The 18,525-nt window shown below is 37.2% G+C and overlaps 1 protein-coding gene and 1 long non-coding RNA gene across 2 annotated transcripts in view; both read left to right on the forward strand.

Annotated features, from left to right (window-relative positions):
- Positions 1 to 18,525, forward strand: part of SLC44A5 (solute carrier family 44 member 5) — a 408,769-nt gene that overhangs the window by 28,695 nt on the left and 361,549 nt on the right. The window lies entirely within an intron of this gene.
- Positions 634 to 4,319, forward strand: LOC116563829. Its single transcript, XR_004274592.1, has 2 exons — positions 634 to 4,068; positions 4,100 to 4,319. It is a non-coding gene; the product is annotated as an uncharacterized LOC116563829 (long non-coding RNA).

Genomic DNA, 18,525 nt, shown 5'->3' on the forward strand with positions numbered 1-18,525 from the left:
TTATGTTATCTACCAGAAAAAAAGTGTGTTTTCAAGGAGAGAGAAAGCTAATATTTACAAAGTGATTTGCAGTGTTGTTTTTTTTTTTTACAAAGCATAACAACCTTGCAATGTTTTATCATTGCTGTTTTAGAAGTTAGGAAACTAAGGCTGAGTAAGATGAAGTGATTTGTCCCAAATTATACAACCAGGAAGCCTCAGGGTTGAGTGTGGAACCAGGCTTTCTGACTGTCTGGCTCCAGAGTTCAGCTTTTTCTAACCACTACTTAATCACATATTTATGTATAAAATTAGAATAAGAAAGATAAGTTATGTTTTATTTTCAGGATTAAATACCTTCCTGATCATTAAATTTAGTTAGAAATTGTAAAAACCCAGCCGGGTGCAGTGTTGCATGCCTGTAATCCCAGCACTTTGTGAGGCCAAGGCGAGTAGATCGCTTGAGCCCAGGAGTTCAAGACCAGCCTGGACAACATGGTGAAATCCCTTCTCTACTGAAAACACAAAAAGTAGCCAGGCATTATGGCATGTTCATGTAATCCCAGCTACTTGTGAGGCTGAGGCATGAGATTCGCTTGAACTGGGAGGCGAAAGTTGCGGTGAGCCGAGATTGCACCATTGCACTCCAGCCTGCATGACAGAGCAAAACTCAGTCTCAAAAAAACCCAAAAAAGCAAACCAAAAAAAATCCCAAAACAGCCCTCCACAGAAATCCCCAAAAGCAAGCACAGTATTTATGGTCTGATTTTATGTTCCTAAGTCCTAAAGAAAGTGTCAGTTAAGCCGTCTTCTAAATATGAGCACTCCAGCTTTTCTAATTAGCTAGTAGAAATACTGACAATGTCCTAATTCATTGTTAATTCAGAATACATTTGCCACTTTTACTATGTAAGGGTTTTTATAATCTAGTGTGGTATGGTACCTGGACTAGTTTGCCAGCGTAGTGGCTGAAACAGATTAATTTATTCACACTGGGAAGAATGCAGTTGGGATAATGCTGCACTGCTCTTGCTCTCATGAGCCTTTTAATTGCCTTTGCCTTATGCCCTTTCTACATAGATGAGATCACAGAAGCTCAAAAGGACAGGTTCATAGTAAGGGGACAGAGCCATTTGGAGTGAGGCCCTTAAGCCCTTTATTTTGGATTTTTCCTCCCCAGTTAGTTGGGTGGCAACTCAGAAAGATAAATTTTCATTTAAGACACTTTATTAAAAAGCCACTTTGAATCTATAAGAACATGTGGAATGGGAGATGTCCTTTTGTCCTAGAATTTGAGACCTCAAAGTTTTGGACATTGAGTGACAATCTCCCCCATACTTCAGAGATTGGTGCTGCACCCAGCTCTATGGGAATTACTGAAAATTAGCCAGATCACCAACTGGTCTGTGATCTGCCTCTGGCCTATTTGGACCTGTTTTACAGGGAAGGGAGGCAGATGCTTCCTACACCATCAGATCATGGGTTGGGAGGCCCCAAGAGTACTGTGTATAGAGGTTATGTTCATCTACAAAATGGTACAATGTCATCTGAGTCCCTGGCTGGATGTTTGCCAAATTGCAAAAACCAGTGGGGTTTCCTCTTGCAGCTAGCTGAGCAAAGAGTGAGTTTCTTTCTTGAGAGAACCTGACGTGGCTCTGCATAATTTGAAACAAAGTGTGGTAATAATAGGTCTCTGCTTCCCCTCTGGAAAAGACAAAGGATAGAAAAGAAAGTAGATCTGCCTTTGACTGAAGGGCAAGGAGGAAGGCGTCAGCAGTTTGTCAAGCTATACATCCACTGTATTTCCTGCAAGTCAAGTGGACCCTAAGAGGGCTTCCTACTGGGGCAAAGCTGAGGGGTGCTGGTGATTCTGAGTGGTCAGCTGAAGAGCTCATTGTCTATTGCAGGAAACGTCTAGGCATAGGAACTTGTTGAGAGTCTCCCAAGAATCTGCAAATGTAGTTAATGAGATCCAATATTTGGAAGAATGCTATGACAGAGGGCATCTAATAGTCAAATGAGAATTATAAAATAGCTTTTTTTTGGATCCGTGCCATCATCTTGGATTCAGAAATGGAAAGGCAAGGTTGGGGACGGGATGAGGGGAAGAAATGAGTATAAAAACCAAAACAGAGTCCTCCTCTATGTCTTCTCATGGCTTCTCTTCCCCTCACACTGAGTCATTACTGAGCTGACAGGAGGGGACAGTGCAAATCGAATATTAGATTAATGCTTTGAGTTAGACAAGACTGAACTTTTTAATACTGGATGACAAAATTGTTATCATGAAAATAGACCTGAAAGAGACACTGTTAAGGCTGGAGGATGGGAGACCTGACAAAACGTTTGAATACAGTGATGGGAGAAAAATGATGCTGTTTCCTGATTGCTACTGAGTCCAGCTCCTCATGTAATAATGAATAATGAAGGGCCCAGGTTCCTTAACAGATGCATTGTAGAGAAATGGAAAAGATGGGAGAGGATTCTGATTTCTGAATTATAAACTTAGAAAATCACTACAGTGAAAGGCTTCATTTAAATAAGAGGCTAAATTAGAAAGTTTCCTTGATATGTTGGGACTTTAAACATCTATACTTTTTGGAGGGGTAGGGAAGGGGTGTTACTTTTTAATATATTGTGAGCAAGAAAAATTTGTCAGATTTCAGTAGCAATATGCTTTTCTTTTCTTTCTTTCTTTTTTTTTTTTAAAAAAAAAACAAATCCTGCCTCAGGTTTATTTGTACGAATAGCACAGAAGGACACCAGTCCTATTCAGACGACAGCCCAGGGTGGGTCACACCAGTCCTTCTGTCCTCACATTGGCAGACAGAGATCTCTACTCTGAAGGCTTTGTAGCAGCCTGGGCACCTTTGGGAGCCTGAGCTGGAACTGAAGCTGGAGATGTAGCCTGCGCCTTGGTTTGATCCTTGGCCTTGGCCTTTGGCCAGCACAGCCTGAGCCCCTTGTCAATACGGGCATGAGCACCCTTGCCAAGCTTGGGGTGGGCAATGTAGGCAAGTTGATTGAGCTTGCAGCTTACACCCTGTGGGATCTTGGGCTTAACCTCCTTGGGCTTTACGAGGACCTTGATAGCATTGGCATGTGCACTCATGGCCTTGGCATTGTTGGCCTGCATCTTCTTTGGGCCCTTCTTGTGCTTCTCGGCAAAGCGCATGTTCCTCAGGAACATGGGGTTCACCCCTTAGGAGATTTGTATCTTTATAATTGGGGTTTCTTAAGGCAATTTCTATGCCATATTTGGGATTGGTTGTGTGTGGTATTATTCTTGGACTTGGCCATGTCTACACTGTAACCTGCGGCTCCTGAAGCACCTGGAACCGGTATGCTTTTGTATATAACTGGACATCTTGGTTTGTTTGCATTTCTATAAAGGAATTCCCAAAGCTGGGCAATTTTTAAAGAAAGGGGTTTACCTGGCTCACAGCAGGCTGTACAAGTAGCATGGCATCAGCCTCTGTTTCTGGAGAGGGACTCAGATTGCCTCCAGTCATTGTGGAAAGCAAAGGGGAGCTGCTGTGTTCAGAAATCACATGGTGTAATAGGAAGCAAGAGAGACAGGAGAGGCAGGTGCTAGGCTCTTTTAACAAACAGTTCTCACAGGACCTAAGAGTGAGGTTTCACTCATTTCTGTGATGACAACACTAAGTCATTCATGAAGGATCTACCCCTGTGACCCAGACACCTCCCATTAGGCCCCACCTCCAACACTGAGGATCAGATTTCAACATGACATTGAGGAGAACAAATATTCAAACAGTAGTACCTGGGATATAATGTTATTTTGGAATGCTGTACACTTTTCACACACCATCTCATTCCATATACATTATTTTTATAAATTATCATAGCAGAGTTTTCATTATAATTCTGAAATTACATTCTCCATTGCTGACAATGCAGCTTTAATATTGTTGGTCCTAATAGTGACATTAGCTATTTGGTGTTTTTATTGTTTTATGTGGACCATAATGACTTAAGCCTTTTGAGCATACGTCAGTTCATTTAGTTACCTCCATTATTTCTTTCAACCGAGATACACAAGGAACAATTTTAGTTAACAGACTCCAGGTTCAATTTTTAGATAGTTACCAGACTCCAGGTTCAATTTTTAGACAAATGAGCTTTGGCTTTTGGAAAAAGCTTGAACATAGAGTGTAATATAAAAGCTAGGCCCCCCTCCAGTTTCTTTTTTAAGACTTTTCTACTAATGTGAAAAGTCCTTGATTCTCTTGGTAATGAAGAGATTAAATCATTGGTGTCATTATATGTTGAATTTGGCTGTTTTCATCAGCCTTCAGGTTCTGGCTTGTCTGCCTTTTGTTCATTTAAAACAAAATGGGGTAACATCATTTGTTTTTAAAAATTTGATTGCCTTAAGATTATTTCTGACTTTCTGACATGTGTTTATAGCTAGGCTTCATGGAGAGTAGGTATCTGAGAAAGAAAGTATTTTTCCTCCTCACAGACCCTAATTCTATCTTGTAGGTTTTGATTTAAAAAAAAAAATTGTCTGTGCAATATGCTAAACATATGGGTTTCAACTCTTTCTTTTGTTTTCTTTTCTTGAGACACAGTCCTTCTCTGTTGCCCAGGCTGGAGTGTAGTGGCTCCATTTCGGTTCACTGCAACCTCCAAATCCCAGGTTTAACTGATCCTCCTGCGTCAGCCTCCTGAGTAGCTGGGACTATAGGTGTGGCCACCACGTCCAGCTAATTTTTGTATTTTTAGCAGATTCAGGGTTTCACCATGCTGGCCAGGCCAGTCTCAAACTCCTGGCTTTAAGTGATCCACCCTCCTCAGCCTCTCAAAGTGCTAGGATTACAGGTGTGAGCCACTACGCCGGGCCCTAACTTATTATTCTGCTTTGTTCCTATGAATTCTTCAGCAGAACTAACTTTGGAGTGTTATGGCCCTTTCTGCTAACAAACTTGGTTATATATGGTACTTAGTTTATTTTCCTACCATTAACAAGCAATTGTGGACCTTGTGGTTGAGCGAACATAAGAAAACACAAATATTTGTGCCAGACTCTCAAACCACACATTTTAGAGCTAGTCATATGATATGCTCACCCCATGGTAATTCCTTGTCCAGAATGCTGCAAGTTTTACTTCTTGGCTAGGTTCATAAATCCTACAACGTAAAGTTTTGATTTTTTATTTTTATTTTTTATTTGTAACTAATATTATGTCTGGGAACTAGATTTGTATCTTTAGATCCTAAGAATTTAATATTTTTATTCTATGCCGTAGGTACTCTATGTTTTTTTTTTTTAATTTTGGAAAGTGCCTAAATAAAAGAGTCTCTGCTGTTTATATTTTATCAATAGATGCTTATGCAGCATGAGTCCTTCCACAGAGACATGCTCACTGGATAGTTAACAATTTTCAACTAGTAAAAATATGCACGCAAAATACGATGCTTACTTCTCGCATGCTGAAATACTAAAAAATGCAAAAATTTGACCTGAGATCTTAAATGCTGACCATTTGTGTTATCTTTCTGAATTACTTTTTTTTTTTTTTTAAATTTCCTGGTTGGCAGATAGTTGAATTTTGTCTTCTCCAAATTTTCTCTCTTTGTTAAAGGAAAGTCTATAGTCATTTCAGATTTGTTCTTTTATATATTCTGTCTTCTCTAAACTTTATCTATTGAGAAGACTTTTTTCATTACCAATTCAAAAGCAATCCTACGTCTTAATACACTTTATGTGACTCCTACAAGAGGTGTAATTAGTAGGAAAGGCATCTTTTAAATGCATTGGGTTCAAGAATAAAGGCTATCCATTTAGAATTCATACTGAAGTCAGTTATATTAGAGTAGGTAAGTGAATGAGAATCCTCTTGAAAAATTTTGCTTTGGGTCCTACAACTTATTCTAAGCTTCTAACTTACATTTTATTTATTTATTTACTTACTTATTTATTGAGACAGAGTCTTGCTTTGTCATGCAGGCTGGAATGCAGTGGTGTGATCACAGCTCACTGCAGCCTTCAACTCCTTGGCTCAAGCAATCCTCCTGCATCAGTCTCCCAAGTAGCTAGGAGTACAGATGATTGCCTCCATGCCCAGATAACTGACTTAAATTTATGTATTCTGGTCAAAATCAGCTAATTAGTCAAAGGCATTTCCTTTAATTCTGCAATGCTTTCAGTCATCCAATTGGAACACGTTCCCTCATTGTAACTAACTCTTTTTCCTGTTTAATTAATGGTCATAGTTCAGAGTTCATTTCCTGACTGAAACCTCTACTTTCAGTGATTTAAACTCTTGATTTTAATCATTAGGTTAATAATGAACATTTAAAACTCAAAAATCCCAGCTCTTAATCCATATTACTACTATTGATTTGAATATTTATATGTTCCATTTTAGTACATATGGTAGATTTCGTATGCTAATATTTTCATATTTTAAATGCTGAATTTAGCCATACAGATAATTTTGTAAGTGACAAATAAAAAGTTTACGTATTTTCAGTGTACAGTATGATATTTTGATATATATTGATTTAATCCATTGAAACATTAAATCAAGCCTGATAATATATCTGTCACCTCACATATCATTTGTGGTGAAAGTATTTAAGATATACTATACCAACAATTTTATAGTATCAATACATTATTATTAACTGTGTTTTACTATGTGGTCCAATAGAGCTCCGGAACTGATTTATCCTGTCTAACTGAAACTTTGCACTCTGTGACCAACATCTCCCCATCCCTGCGCCTTCCCCCAGAGCCCCTGGAAACCACCATTCTATGCTCTGTTTCTGTGAGTTTGACTATTTTAGATTCCACATATAAATGAGATCACAGTATTTGTCTTTCTGTGCTGGGCTTATTTCACTTAGCACACTGTACTTTGGGTTTATGTCAAAAATGATAGGATTTTCTTCTTTTTATAAGACTGAATAGTATTTATTCTATTTTATAATCTGTCTATCACCTATCTATCTCTATCAATCATCTATTTGTTTATCTTTGGAATTTAAAAAGGTAAAGAGAATAAGAGAAAAATATTGGTGTGTTAGATGTTGTTCTGTGTTATTTCAGTTATTAATCACAGAGCTTAAGTGAAATTCTTTTAACTATTTAAACTCATTTAGCTCATAACTTTTAAGAAATCATAGAAAATGAACAGAGAACTATATATAAATTACATATCACTAATTTTTATAATTCTCCTTAAAATTTACTTGGGACAAATATAGAAACCGTATTTATGGACTATTTAAGGAGTATAAAATATGTATTTAAAAGCTGTTAAAAACTAGTTTTTAGCAAGTCGTCTTTGTAGAGAATGTCTTTGGAGCTTTATGGTCATGAGTTTTTAATGTTAGATTAACTGCATATTAAAGACAAAAGTGAAATATTAAGGAACAAACTGTTTTGAAGCTAGTGTAATTTATAATCACAGTATATATATTGGGAAGACTTTAAAAGTAGGAGAAATTACATAAATGAATATCCTGAGTAAACAATAGCTAACGTTTATTGTACACTTAGTATGTGTCACACATTTTTAAATGTTTTGTACTTATTAACTTATTGAACTCAGTAATGTCCCAGAGTAGGTACATAGTAGGATCTGGGATTATACAATGAAGAATCAAACAGAAAAGTAGCTCTGCTTTCAGAGATTTACATTTTAGGGGGAGAATACACAAAATAATTAAAATTAATAAAACATATAGCATGTTATATGGTGGTGAGTTTTATGGGGAGACATAAAGGCATAAACAGACGAAAGGGAGTCTGAATTTGTATGAATTTGGGGATCTTTCATTTTAAGAAATTATTCAGGGAAGGGCTCACTGAGACTGTGACATTTGAGCAAAGACCCGAAATCGGTGGCAAAGACATATGAATGTCTGGAAGAAGAAAGGCCCAGAAAGAGGGAACAAGTGCGAAGGCTCTGAGGTGGGAGCATGCTTTGCATGTTTGTTCCAGAAGCAGAGATGCTCATGGCCAGGAGGAGAGCAACAGGAAATGAGGTCAGAAAATTAATAAAGGGACTGATTTTGTAGACTTGAGCTTTTAGTTTGAGAAAGATGCAAAGTTAATGAATGGTTTGAGAAGAGATATGTAACGGAATTCCTCTAACTGCTACGTTGAGAATAGACTGTGGGGGCAAGAGTTAGAAGAGGAGGTCAAGTAGGATGCTGATGAAATATCCCAAACAGAAATTATGGTACTTAGATCAGGGCAGGGTGGAGTGTGGTGAGAAGTTGTTGAATTCTGGATATATTTCGAAGACAGAGCCAACAGGATGTGGCATCTGAAAGAGAGGAGTCAATGGGACAGGAGGCTTTGCTCTGAATCATCAGAAAAGCATTGTGAAGACAGTGGAAGAAACAGGTTCAGAAAAGGAAGATCAAGAGCTCAGTTTTGGACATTTCGGATTTGAGATCCCCATTAGATATCCAAGAAGAGGTAAATCTTTACTACACATTTGTGAGGTAGTTCCCAGCATTGTCCTGATCGTGCAAACAAAGCAAAAGTTTAGAAAGGTTAACTTCTCTTTATTCATCAGCAAGTAACAGAGGCAGCAGTCAAACTTGGGCAGTCTGACATCATAACCTCCGCTTCTAAGCACCATGAGATTTGCATCTAGGGATTTCAGAAATGAGTATGGTTGTGTTGATTCACATAGAATTATAATATGGGAAACCCTACTACCTATCATATCAAGAGCTTGTGATAGCTTAGATTTAAATGGCTCTTTTTAAAGAAACATTTGTAAAACCTTAAGTATTCTGGTTTCTCTCTCTTTCTCTCTGTCTCTATCTCCATCTCCAACTCCATCTCCATCTCTCCATCGATCTCTATCTCATCTCTATTCTTTTTAAAAAATATTTTTATTTTACCATAATAGACATCCAATCCATCTCTATTTCTATCTATCTCTAACTCTCTCCCCTCACTTTTACCCCAGAGAGCTGTTTTTCACATCTGTGTAGCTAGAGTGGCAGAGTTTTCCGTACTACATAGCTCTTAACAGCTTGTGACAAGTTTTCGTTTTGGTTACTACATTTCTGGTGCTGTTTGTATTTATGGCTCTTAGTCACGAGCTCTCCAGCATCTTAGCTTTCCAAAAGTTCTTGCCATTCCTGCTTCTTTTCTTTCTTTTTTTTTTTTTTTTTTGAGACAGGGCCTTACTCTGTCACCAGGCGCCAAGCTGGAGTGCAATGGTGTGATCTCGGCTCACTGCAATTTCCGCCTCCTGGGTTCAAGCAATTCTCCTGCCTCAGCCTCCCAAGTAGCTGGGACTACAGGTGCACACCACCACGCCCAGCTAATTTTTGTATTTTTTAGTAGAGATGGGGTTTTACTATGTTGGTCCTGCTTATTTTCTGAGTGTTGGTTGACCCAACATTCTACTTTCCTAGGAGTCCATATTTAATGGCATTGTTCAGGCTTAATGTATCCTACAGTTCCATTTGTCCAATGTGCTTATGATTAGCTAACCACATAGCAGCTGTGTAGGTACTCTTTTGTCAATTAATCTAGCCACACAGGCTAGCTCAGATTTTATTTTGTTGCACCGTGCAACTATATACCTCAGCAGAACAAATTATTACAATTTAAATATATATCCTCTGTATTAAGTAGGATGGCATTAGTGTGGACTACTCTAAATAACTTGTCCAAACAATTGTGAAGTTAAAAAATAACAGTTTTTAAGGAATTATGCATGATCTGGGCTAAATTTCCTACCAGCTCCTAGGAAATATTTTATACCTTGGTATGACAGTCCTGAAAATATGTGTTTGTAAATGAATGGCTGACATACCATTAACTATTCAGCAATACATTCACCAAATCAATACAAATGTAGTGCATAGTCAATAATATGATTCATTTGTCACTTGGTGTTTGGTCCCATCAGAATAAGTACATTATAAAATGCTAAATTTTTTCCTTTCTACATCGTACACTATATTACCCCATGATTAAACTAAAGAATAAGTCTGAAATCATTATATTTTGTACTTACAAATAATGATACATGTGGCTGGAAGCATTTGGTGAAACAACATAATCAGTTGAGGGAATTTAATATTATGTTTCGTTGAAAGTATGTGTTAAGAAGTAGAGTTAAGAAGCTTGATTAACCATTAAAAATGTGGAACATGTAGAAATTAAGTCACTTTAGGGAAAGAAAATGATTTTGGGGTTTTCTGCTTGACTGAACTTTAGTAAGCATTTTAATATGCTATATATTTTCTCAAGAAAATAGGAGTGATAGCACTCCTTTTCACTGGACTATGATTTCCAGAGTACCCCTGACAAAAGCTTCTCTCATTCTTCATTATCCTTGTTTATTTTCCCAGTAGAATATGTACTGCTGTTATTCCCCTACAGACTCAGCTGACCTGGCCAGCTCTTTTGTGTTTTACTCCTATTAGTTCTTAAGTATGTTGCATACAAATGTCCTTAAATGGGTACTCAGGTTTCTCCCTTCTGTACCTTTTATTGTTGAAATAATTTTCTTATATTACTTAGATTCCCACAATAGGGTCTTAATACTTCTAATGACTGGACCAAGGAGAGGACAGAACCACATATAGGAGAGATGTATTTGGTAAGGTAGCAGTAGTACCTGGGTGACGTTGTAGAGGGTAGGCCTTGGTCTGTAGGCAGCCGGTAGGAGTGGAACTCCAAATGAGGCGGGTCACTGAGGGCTACTTGCTCCACAGTTTTGCCTAAGAGCCAGACCTGCTTCTGCTTTTATATCGTTAGGCAGTTTGCTTTATCAGCACTGCAGGCTTATAGTTAAGTATCAGGAATATTTAGTATTGTCAATATTTTATCAAGATATATTTGTTTAAAACTGTGTAAATTTTAGGTGACACAGAGGAAGATCACATCCCAAATTTAGTGACAGATAATGATTTCCTATTAAGACATTCTTGCTGAAGTCAGGTACACCAATGCCAAATGGCACTGTTTAGATCGTTTACTAAACAATATCAATGTGGATTTTCTGTCTAGGCTTTCTTAAAACTGTATTACTGCAATGCAGTCTACTTAGTTCAGCTTTTGAAAATGTAACTCATAAAATGAGTGAAGGCTTATTTCTTAATAGGATAAGCCACAGGGGAACATTATATTTTTGTCCTCTAGTTCCACAATTTACTTTCAGGTGCAATTCAAGGTGTTGACTTTGATGCATTTTGCTTTTTTTTTTTTTTTTTAAAAAAAAAAACAACACCTTTTTCCAAATGCTACCTCATGAAGCTTATTCAGCGGAGACTACAAGAAGCTGAGACTTTTGCTGACAGTCTTGAGATTTGCCATATTTGCTGATGCATTGAGTGCATCTGTGCATGGGGTGCATAATTATCTTTACCATAAATACATTCGGGTGGAAGATGAAAGCGCTATTTCTGAAACCCAGTATGGCCAAAACATTGTATGTGTTTCTCAAAGCAACAAAGATTCACATAGGAAAAGGAAAAAATACTTTTTTTCTGGTTCTCTTATTTCAGTTGTACTCCATATAAAATAAATTATTCTTATGATAATTTACCTGACACTTACTGGAGTAGCTTCTATTTGTTTCATAAAATAAATTGGCATAGTTTGTGGCAACAGAGCTCATTTGGGGCGGGGTTACACTCCCTGTGTATAATCATTGTCACTTTTAGTAGTCAGGACAATACCCCACAATGGTTAAACATACTCATTTTGTATTACTTGTGAGGGAGACACTCTACGGAATATTTTCATTTGTCTGTACATTGATAAACATGCCTTTTTATTTAGCAAATTTATGTGGTTAAAAATATCAAACAATATAGAATAATTTATAATAAAAACCCACAATCTCCAGCCACACCCTTCCCTACCCCCAGAGGTACCCAATGTTTAACTATTTTTGTTTTGATTCTTCTGGTAGTTACATCTATATTTCTAATTAATATGTATAATTATTTCTTGCTTTAGTACCTTTAGATACTATTTCTTTCTTTTTTTTTTCTGCGACAGAGTCTCACTCTGTCGCCCAGGCTGGAGTGTGGAGATGCAATCTTGGCTCACTGCAACCTCTGCCTCCTGGGTTCAAGCAATTCTCCTGCCTCAGCCTCTGTAGTAGGTGGGAGTACAGGCATGTTTCACAACACCTGGCTAATTTTTGTATTATTAATAGAGACAGGGTTTCACCAAGTTGGCCAGGCTGGTCTCAAACTCCTGATCTCAGGTGATCCGCCTGCCTTGGCCTCCCAAAGTGCTGGCATTACAGGCTTGAAACACCGCGACTAGCCATATTTCCTTCTTTATATGCTAGGTTAAGACTGAATTTATTTATATTACTTTTTACTTCCCTATTCTCTTTTTCTACATATGATCATATCAATAATCTGGTTATTGTTGGTACTTCAAAAATTAACGTTGGTTAATTCAAAAATATAGTTAACATTGGTACTTCAAAAATATAGTCAAATCTATATTTCTTGCTTCATTGACAATGGTCAGTACCTCTGAACTTAGAATATTGAACCTCTCAATCTTCTACGCCAGTAAACAATATGCCCACTAAAATGACCAGATAAACATAATATGTCTGCAGAGCTAGGTACAGTGCGTTAGTATTATATTTCCTTCTCTATGGGTCATGGAAGTTACTCTTCTTTCTCAATAGGTTTTATATAGGACTTCTCTGCCACTCAGGGGAGAATGATTCTAGATTCTAACCCAATGAATTATCTGATTAAACACTTCACTAATAGACTTTATCATATTCTTATCCTTTTCATAGTTCTCAATCCATTCCATTCCTTTTTCCTCTGAAGACCTGCTTCCTGGAATGCTATATCCACTGGGTCCAGTCTGCCCTGATTACTCTCTAGGGTCATTCCAAAGCTGTCATTGTGAGACTTACTTTCACTGTTCCCTGGACATCACCCTGTTTCTTGGTTCTTATGTTTTCTTTATGGCTTACATCCGTAAGTTAACTTCCTAAAGAAGGGTACACAGGAGATAAAATGAGTGAGATCTTGCAAAACACAAAGATTTTTATTCCCCTTTCCCACTTTATTGACCAAATCATTTGTCTGGACATGTAATTTTTGGTTGAAGATTATTTTTTTCAGAACTTTGAAAGCATAAATTCACCATCTTCTAGCACTTAGTTTTGCTGATAAAAAAATCTGATATCAGACTAATTCTAATTCATTTGTTGATTACTTTGCTTTTTTTAAGGTGTGAAAGTTTTTAAGATCTTTTCTTTATCTTTGTGTTTCAAATGAACAGCTTTATTTACTTATTTACTATTTTCTTTTATACAGATGCTCCTTAACTTATGTGGGGTTATGTCCTAATAAACCCACTGTAAGTAGAAAATATCGTTAAGTCAAAAATGCATTTAATACACCTAACCTACCAAACATCATAGCTTGGCTTAGCCTACCTTAAAAGGGCTCAGAACACTTACATTAGCCTACAGTTGGGCAATATCATCTAACACAAAGCCTAATTTATAATCAAGTGTTGAATATCTCATGTTATTTCTTGAATTCTGTACTAAAAGTGAAAACCAGAGTGGTTGTATGGGTACTTGAGGGATGATTTCTACTGAATGCATATCAATGCATATCACTTTTACAGCACAGCCTAGTAAAAAAAAAATTAAGTTGACCTATTCAAAGTCAGGGAATGTTTGTATTTGTTTTTCACTAATCATCTCCCCTCTATGTACTTTCTTAAAATTTATTAGCCAATATTGAGCACTCTGGATATATCCTCTGTGTTTCTTTAGTCTATATTTTCTGTTTCTTTGTCCTTACTGTTCTATGTCTTGGAAGACTTCCCTGTTTTGTCTTCTAAGACTTCTCTTAAATTATAGTTTTAATCTAAGATTACTTTCTTATTCACCTATGTTTTTAAAAATAATATGTTTTTCCTGTTTACAGAGTCAACATTTTTGGGAATATCTCTGAGAATATTATTTTGAGCATCTTAAAAGCTCTTTTAAATTCTCTGGATTATTGTTTCTTGTGGGGAGTCATTTTTCTAATTCATCTATATCTTTCTTTTTCATATTGCTGGCTTTAGTCAAACATTTAGTGATTTTGGTGGGCTGTCCATCTGGAAGAATGAAGCTGACTGAGGTCTCTGGGTACGGGAGATAAGTTTCCTGACTGGCATCCTCTGCCTTTTGCTTCATGGCCAGGGCACTGACTATGAAGCTTGGGAATCCCTAATTACCAGAATGAGGAGGGCTTTAATTAGCACATTAACATACTGTCTTACCTTTTTCTAGCAGGATCAGAGAAGTTAGCTCAGATTTTTTGTTCAGTATTAAGTGCCTGGCTTCAGGCAGCCTTACTTCCAGGGTTGGGAAAGGGCTAGTACGCATGTTAACCAGGGGTCAGCAAAAAAAATTTTTTTTTTCTGTGAAAGCCAGATAGTAAAAATTTCGGCATTGTGAATCATGTATAATTTCTGGCACAAATTCTTATTTTATAGACAATACTTTAAAACTACAAAAACAGGTGGTAGGCTATAGTATGCCAATCTCTGCAAAACAGACCTGCATCAGTCCGCCTGTCTTCAGCCTCATGTTTCACTTTCAACTTCTGAGTCTCAATCCTACCTAGATCCTATCTAGATGGAGATTCCATAAAATAGATGGAACCCTCCTCTTTCACCTACCACCACTCCTGGGGTTTAGCCTTTTTCTTTGCGTATTTTGACTTCTTCTGTTTATTTCTGTGTTTCATTCACTTCTCAATTATAAATCTTCCATCTGCATTCTGTCTTTCAAATTCACATCCTCTTGTGGCCCCCTCCCTCCTTTCTGTTATTGTGTGTAGTAGATGCTGTTAGTACTTACATCCTCTCATTGCTCCCTGTTTTTTGGCACCCATATCATTTTTCAATGCCAGCACCTGTAGCTCTTAGCCTGAGGTTCTGTCTGACTGTAGAGCTTGATCTACCTGTCCATGGGCAGGCTGGTGGAGCAAGAGAATGTCTCCTCCCATCAGCCTTCAACCAATGACTAACAGGAATTGGTGAGCAAATACCTCAGCTTCTTTTTCCTTCTGTTGAGATAACTTTGAGTTGCATGTTCTACTCTGTCTTCTGAGTTCCTTTGCTGAAGTAAGCATCAGGTGCCAAATGATATGTTGATAATGAGCCCTTTATTGAATCTCCTGCATTCCATATCTCACTTTTCCTTTCCTGTATTAGTGTTACCTGGTATTACCTCTCATATAAATTGCTTGTGGTATAGAATCCTTATCTCAAGGTCTGCTTCTGAGCAATCCAAATGGAGATAACATGGGTTAAATTTTTTCTTTATCATAATTTCAATGAAATATTAGATGGAAGAGCAGATAATGACGTATTTTTATTATACTGAATTTGAATCCTATTAACTCATATTATTTCGAGCATTTACCATGAGCCAGCTATTAGTCATGGAGACTAGAAGAATGAGGATACATGAATCCTACCTGCAAGGAACTTGTGTTCTACTGAACAGATAATTCATTCAATAGAATGTTTTAAGTGTTGTTAAGAAAAGTTGAGGGCAGCCTTGGTGGCTTACACCTATACTCCCAACACTTTGTGAGGCCTATGAGGGCAGAACACTTGAGCCCAGGAGTTCGAGACCAGCCTGGGTAACATGGTGAAATCCTGTCTCAACAAAAAATACAAAAATTAGCTGGGCATGTTGGCATGTACTGTAGTCCCAAGCTATTTGGGAAGCTGAGGTGGGAGGATCACCTGAGCCTGGGAGGTAGAGACTGCAATGAGCCGTGATTGTGCTGCTACACTCCAGCCTGGACAACAGACTGAGACCCTGTCTCAAAAAAAAAAAAAAAAAAATAGAGATGAATGTGTCATTCGGCTAAAAAGTCATGAAAGGTTATTTGAAGATGGGCAGATAGGGATGAATTCAGGAGGAGGTGACATTTGAGTTGGGAAAAGGGGAAGTCAATTTGAAGATAGAGTGATGGATAGAGTGATGGGGCTGGACGTTCCTAGGGGAGAAACAGAATAAGCACAATCCCTTTTAAGGTGGCATGTGAAGAGGAATGGTTCACTCAGGAGAAGCCCTCCTTCCCTAAGTGAGGGAGGGCAACATTATGTGAAGCAAGTATAGGTACATACAAAAACCCAGACATGTACACAGGATTAATTAAAATTGTCAGGAGATGTTCATATAAATACTGATGGAGATTGGTGATAAATGATTCATTTAATCAGGAATTTGGATTTGATGTGGAAGCAAATGGAAGCCATTAGATTCCTCTGTGCAGGGAAGTTGAAAACATCTTTATGGGAGAACATTGTGCTTTAGGAGGATGATCTATTCTTGTGAGAAATAGATTGATATAGGTAAAGAAGATGCTACTACAGGAGTGTGATGATTTTTCAGTCTGCATCATTGCAGTGGATCATAGGATTAAGAATCAGAGGGCCACTTTGAGAAATATGGAGGAAGAAACTGAATCGCCAAAGGGAGAAAAAGCAGATAGAGATATGGAAAATGGAAAAGCAAGGAAAAATTCAAAGGACAAGATCGTGCTCTGAGAAATCTCTCAGGATGGGAAGGATAACAGAGGGAATAATAAAGAAAGAAAAGGTCTGTATCCTGTATCCTATAGCCAGTTAGAATTGAGGTTAGCTAGATAGCTCATTGGCGAGAACTCTGCTTCATCTTCTATTAATCCTTTTACTATTTCTAACCATTTATGTCCTTCCAAAGAGTTGCTGAAGAATTGTATAAACCTGTTAGAGGTTATGCTTTGGGTTTATCTTGATTTTTTTTTGTACCAGATCCTAATGGGTTTTTAATGGGAAACAATTTTTTAAAAATAGAAAGTAATCATTCTTCATTGATAATAACTTCTTGAGTCTAAGTGAAAGTCTTTTAGTGCCCACAAATTATACGTTACAGTTTATATTTAAACTGATTTACTGCTGTAGTCACAAGAGTTGTTTTGCTGATTTCCGTGTGAAGACTTCTTGCACGGAAAAAAAGTACAAAACAAAATCTACTGCTTTCCTACATTGCCAGTTTCTTAGGCACCTATTCATAAGTTAGCATTATTAGTGGGGAAGTCACTAATAATGTATTTAACTATATGCTGAGAAGACTGTGTTCATTATTGCAGCCATAGGGTAGCAATAGCTACACATTAGTAAGTTATGAGCTACTATTTCAGAGAGTTTGCTCTATCAATAATAAGTAGTCTAGGTTCTATTTTTCTTCTTCCTTGAATATCGGTATGGAATAAAATTAATTCAGACAGAAAATAATCTTAGGAATTGAAAAGCTTAAATAATCTTGTAACTGGCCTTTGTTCCCCCTTCCAACCTTATTCAGTCATATTTAGGATGATTCTAGGATATTAGTTGCTTTTTCAGACCCTAAATCTTAAGCATTTGCTTTATTTCATACATCCATTAAAGGCCACCTCTGTCTCCTCTGTTAGTGACTGGTAAAGTGGTATCACACACTTCTAGTTATCTATATTTTTGCCTATTAGTAATTTACCCTGAGGTTCCTTTTCTTTCTTTTGTTATTCAACAATATTGAACTAGCCTATCCTATATGAATTTCGCTTTTTAGGGCTTTGGAATTTGCAATTACTCAAAAGCTCCTGTATACTCTAATCTCAACTTTCTTATTTCTTTCTCACTGTTCTTTTAACAATGATGTCATTGCTCATAATCTACAATACTACAATTTACAATTACAGTTTGGCTACTGTCAGTCAGTTCTGCTTAGCAAATTATGCAAAAGGTTCTAATGCCAGGATAGAATGCCCGTATTCTGGGTGACTTCTGAGGTTGTCATCTCTGGAGGAGGGGAACTGTACATAAGAAAGTAGCTCTCTTTTTTGTTTCACATTTAGTTTTGGAAGAAGTGCAAGAAGTTACCCCTGAGGAAACCAGGGATACTCAAATACCTGCAGAAGCAGTATGACTGTGTCCAAACTCATCCACTTCTAAGATCACATGATCATTAGACTATGGAGGCTGAAAGAAATCATGAAGATTGTGCACCACTCTTGCCTCCAGTCAACATTGCTATCCAGTACTTCGTTATGAAAATATGAAGCAGAGACGGAGTAACATAATGTAACAGATAAAAGTGTGGGATCCATAGTCGGACAATGAAATCCAGATTTTCCACTTACAGTTGTGATCTTGGAGAGGTTAATTAATCTCTTTTTGCCTTAATCTTGTCAACAGTAAAACAGATATTAATCATACCCATGCTATAGAATTGTTAACATTAAGTGAGGGACTTAAAATGTTTTCAATATTAAATTACGTGTTTTTAAAAATTACTTTTAGAGCATGTAAAGACCATTTCTTTAAGTTTGTGCTGAAATCTTTTATTGGCTGTAGCCAAATAAATGCATTGTCAGTTCAACTTTTTGGGTGAAGTATTTTTCTTTTCTACTCTGCTCTGCATTGTATAAAACAAAGTTAGTAACACAATTTATGCATCATTCAAATGCATATACATGTTTGAGAGCAATTTAAAAAAAATCAAACTG

The sequence above is a fragment of the Sapajus apella genome, unplaced genomic scaffold (assembly GCF_009761245.1).
Source record: "Sapajus apella isolate SASKATOON/1434 unplaced genomic scaffold, GSC_monkey_1.0 scaffold36, whole genome shotgun sequence".
Classification (NCBI taxonomy): domain Eukaryota; kingdom Metazoa; phylum Chordata; class Mammalia; order Primates; family Cebidae; genus Sapajus; species Sapajus apella.